The sequence below is a fragment of the Nyctereutes procyonoides genome, unplaced genomic scaffold, assembly GCF_905146905.1.
Source record: "Nyctereutes procyonoides isolate TBG_1078 unplaced genomic scaffold, NYPRO_anot_genome, whole genome shotgun sequence".
Classification (NCBI taxonomy): domain Eukaryota; kingdom Metazoa; phylum Chordata; class Mammalia; order Carnivora; family Canidae; genus Nyctereutes; species Nyctereutes procyonoides.
The window spans coordinates 12,400,505-12,405,516 of record NW_026575151.1 but is presented as its reverse complement, the minus strand read 5'-3'; the positions used below and the strand labels follow the sequence as shown (position 1 = coordinate 12,405,516).

General features: G+C 39.4%; 1 pseudogene; it reads right to left on the bottom strand.

Moving 5' to 3' along the window:
- Positions 1–3,858: 3,858 nt before the first annotated feature.
- LOC129501772 (uncharacterized protein C3orf14-like) lies at positions 3,859–4,363 on the bottom strand (annotated as a pseudogene).
- Between the last annotated feature and the right edge of the window lie 649 nt (positions 4,364–5,012).

Here is a 5,012-nt window from a genome sequence, read left to right as displayed (position 1 = left end):
ACTAGCCCTCCATCTCAGCTGTCTTCTCTCAATAATTGCCTTGTAAGAAGCAGACACAGCTTCTGACAACAATAACTCATTGCTAATTTAAGTAAGATTGTAAAGCAATATGGCAACAATCATGATCATAAAAATGCTGGATGAAGGTAAAACCCTTGCTGAGAAATGACAGATGTCCTGTAAGTGGACCATGACTTCTGTAATAAAGGAGAGACAACAACAGAAACCTAGATAATTATTGTTGATGACATAACTACTCCCATTAATGACCTTACCAATATATGCTCCCTTCTTCCAGATATTTCTCAAATTTATTTTAACTAAGGTTTATTAAAATTGCCCCAAAGATAGTGAAAGGGAATATAAGGGAAGGGAGAAGAAATGTGTGGGAAATATCAGAAAGGGAGACAGAACACAAAGACTCCTAACTCTGGGAAATGAACTAGGGGTGGTGGAAGGGGAGGAGGGTGGGGGGGTGGGGATGAGTGGGTGACGGGCACTGAGGGGGACACTTGACGGGATGAGCACTGGGTGTTATTCTGTATGTTGGTAAATTGAACACCAATAAAAAATTAATTTATTTAAAAAAAAAGAAAATGCTCCGCATCACTTGCCATCAGGGAAATACAAATCAAAACCACAATGAGATCCCACCTCACACCAGTGAGAATGGGGAACATTAACAAGGCAGGAAACAACAGATGTTGGAGAGGATGTGGAGAAAGGGGAACCCTCTTACACTGCTGGTAGGAATGTGAACTGGTGCAGCCACTCTGGAAAACTGTGTGGAGGTTCCTCAAGGAGTTAAAAATAGACCTGCCCTACGACCCAGCAATTGCACTGTTGGGGATTTACCCCAAAGATTCAGATGCAATGAAACGCTGGGACACCTGCACCCCGATGTTTCTAGCAGCCATGTCCACAATAGCCAAAGGAGCCTCGGTGCCCATCGAAAGATGAATGGATAAAGAAGATGTGGTCTATGTATACAATGGAATATTCCTCAGCCATTAGAAACGACAAATGCCCACCATTTGCTTCGAAGTGGATGGAACTGGAGGGTATTATGCTGAGTGAAGTAAGTCAATCGGAAAAGGACAAACATTATCTGGTCTCATTCATTTGGGGAATATAAAAAATACTGAAAGGGAATAAAGGTAAAGGAGAGAAAATGAGTAAAAATATCAGTGAGGGTGACAAAACATGAGAGGCTCCTAACTCTGGGGGCACTTGGAGGGATGAGCCCTGGGTGTTATGCTATATGTTGGCAAATTAAACTCCAATAAAACAAATTTTTTTTAATAAATAAATAAAATAAAATTACCCCAAAGAACACTGCAAAATTATATGTCTTGTTTGCCACCTATGGTAATATTACAAGCAAAAAGAAAGTTTTTCTCTGGATCTTGAGAAAAGGAAGTCAAGTCTTGGACACCAATCATATCAGACATGGTGAACCTATGAGAATGAGACGGAACTTTTTACTCTATGTCCTCTAAGTTTTCCCTCCTGGAAATTGAAAGCAAGTATCATGCAAAAGAAGATAGAACTTTTTATTGTGACACTGTATACAAATGGAGAAACCAAGGCACAGAGAGATTCAACCATGAGATTATTTCTGCAGTACTTGGAAGAGCTCCTGGAACACAGCAGGTTCTTAATATTTGTTGAAAACTAAATGTCAAACCTTTGACTAAGGTGGGAGCAGGAAGCTTTTTTGTCATGACCATTTCTGTACTTGATATCATTGTTCTAGGGCACTTTCTCCACAGCTGTCCTCATCCAATGTGCTTTAAATAAGCAATCACGGGCAGCCCCGGTGGCGCAGCGGTTTAGCGCCGCCTGCAGCTCAGGGCGTGATCCTGGAGGCCCTGGATCGAGTCCCACATTGGGCTCCCTGCAGGGAGCCTGCTTCTCCCTCTGCCTGTGTCTCTGCCCCTCTCTCTCTCTGTCTCTATGAATAAATAAATAAAATCTTTTTTAAAATTTTTTAAAAAATAAATAAGCAATCATGTATAGAGAGCTCTCAGGTAGACTACAACTAGATTTGAGCGTTAATTCTAAGTGACCTCTGTGAGAGCAAACCATGGGTTTTACTTGTTTCTTTACCCTAGAAAGTAGTACAGTGGTATATAGCTGATGCTCATAAATGCCAATGGGGGATTTTGCTAAAGCCTTCTATTGAGAACATTCACATTTCATGACATTTTGAGAGATGAAGGAAGGGAGGCAGGGAGTGGCAAAGGGAAGGATTAATTGATTGAGAGAAAGAAGGTTTAAAAACCTCAAATCTGTCAAATCAGCTTTAAGAGTCTTTTTTTCCATGAACTGAATTTACTTCAGATACTCTCAGGAATCTACCTTCTCTCCCTGTGGTAAAAATTTCGGAAATGCTTATGAGAGGATGGGTAAAATGTATGTGGGCTACTCCACCGGAAGAGACATTAGCTGAAAACAGTTTAGGAACTTCCAAGTTGGATTTTTTTTTCTCAAGTATGGGTAGCCTTGACTGTAGGTGGCTAAGTTTCTGACGTGAAAATGCTCTGGGCAATTAAAGATGTATTTTATTCCAACTATTGCAATGGGAAAAATGCTCACTCATGAAGGAGGAATGAATGTCTCAAAGAAAAAAAAGAGGGTACCTGTTGAGATGGGTAAACAAGAGTCCTGAGGGAAGGTGAAGACAGATCTCATCTCTGCTGGGCAGTGAGCCCTTTGTGGTTAGCTGGGACACAGGATGGCCAGGAGGTATCTTAGCTGCTTTCGGGGAGCAGAGGGCTGTGAAAAAATTTCCCATTGTCAGTGGGTTCCGGAGCCCATTTCTTTTTAAATCCTGCTTCACTTACTTAGTAGGTGTGTGACCTTAAGCAAATTATTTCACCTCTGTGTGTCTGTTTCTTCATCTATAAAATGGAAATAATAAGTAGTGCTTTACTTCATGGAGATGTTTTAAGGATTAAATGAGATAAAAATATATAAAGTGCCTGCCACTGTATGTGCTCCATAAATGTTATTACCATTCTGAAGTACTCTGAATAGAACAGAAAGTAGGTTAGGGTGCCTGGGTGGCTCAGTGGTTGAGCATCTGCCTTTGGCTCAGGTTGTGATCCTGGGGTCCTGGGATCGAGTCCCTCATCGGGCTTCCTGCATGGAGCCTGCTTCTCTTCTCCCTCTGCCTGTGTCTCTGCCTCTCTCTCTGTGTTTCTCATGAATAAATAAATAAAATCTTAAAAAAAAAAAAAAGAACAGAGTGTAGGTTTACAAGGAGAGACAAAACTTGCTAGTGCTCTCAGACTTTACAAAAGTCAAGAAACCTCACTCAGATAAGACAAGTTGTTTCTACGCCTCCCTTAAAAGCTGACACACCGAAAAAAAAAAAAGCTGTCACACCGAAATGCTTAATATGTACCAGTGAAACAACTTTAAAATCTTTCTTTAAAAATGCTAAATTATAAAAAATAAATAAATAAATATGCTAAATTATAAATTCAATTAAACAATAGTTAAAATCTTTATGTGTGTATTATGTGTAAGCAGTTTTCATTTATATACAATAGGCCACTGGAATTTGTTTAAATGAATAATTTCAAAGGATGGCCCATCATTATTTCATTCTGGGGAATGTTAGTCTTTCTTTAAAATTGTCTTGTGGTTGATTTAAATAGTAAAAATTAAGATAAAATTCACTTTAGGGAAATAGTTGTTCCTATTTATTTATTATTTATTTTATAGCAATTTATTTAATAAACAGTTCACCTTTCAATATTAGCTCCTAACAAACTCTTCCATGGGTTTGATAGAAAGCAATTGCATGACCTCAAAGTAGTAGTAGGCCTCAAAGTGATAAGCTGAGACTTGTCAGAAGATTCTATCTTCACTGTCATTGGGAATGGTACAATATGAACATATTTGATTCCTAAGGTTCCTGAAGCAACCTGCATATGTCTTACTATTCAGCTGTACTAAACAGGTATTTTTGAAAAAGTATGGGAGGAAGTTTATCACTGCCTCATTGTGAATGGAATTTGTTTTATTTTCATTTTCAATCCTGATAGAATAGGTGCTCTTCCTAAATGACATTGTTCTCATTTGTGAGTGTATTCTTCTACTGATGTCCAGTAAGGAGTCTCAAGAGAAACCACCTCTGGTGGAATCTGGGTCTTTTGAGACTTTTCTGCTGTTTCTATATCCTTTAAGAGACTAACGTTCCTCATAAAAGCAGTGTCAGCTGCTTGCATCTGAGATGACTTTTCCTTGTTTTCATCTACAGGTTTCCTCTCTATTTGTTAAAGTAATATTAATCTTTGTGAGGCTCTTCATGTCTTTTAGAAAAGCGAATTTCTTGAGCAAACAAGAAAGTCATTTTGATTCAAAGCTCTTTGAAAATTCTTGTGATAACTATAAAGTGACTTAAACCTGATTAGCCAGCCTGACAGGTTTCTGCTGGTTTGGGACAGTTAATTAAAATGTTCTTTAATCTCTCCAAAATTCAAGTCCCTTTTGTTTTGGTGTCTAAACTTAAAGAGTATTGAGAGCATGAATGTTGGTGTCAGGCTGCCTGGATTTGGAATCCTGGCTCTACTATAAGCTTTCCTGATTGAAGAGCCTGCACCAATACAGATGAAGATCAAGTGAAATAAGTGCTTTGAAGGCTCAGAGACTGAAGGCAAATCTGGTTGGGTGCAAAAGCCCAAGGTGACCGTCCCAGACTTTCCCAGCTGTACTTGGACATTTTCTGTAAAGGCACCGCTTATGTCAGGGAAATAGTTTTAAAAATATAGTTTTAAGCTATTTATTCTTTTAAAAATATTTTATTTATTTTTTCATGAGAGACACACACAGAGAGACAGAGACACAGGCAGAGGGAGAAGCAGGCTCCCTGTGCGGAGCCCAGTGCAGGACTCGATCCCAGGACCCCAGGGTCACAACCTGAGTTGAAGGCAGACGCTCAACCACTGAGCCACCCAGGTGCCCCTCAAGCTATTTATTCCTGATGAACTTCTGGTGGGCAT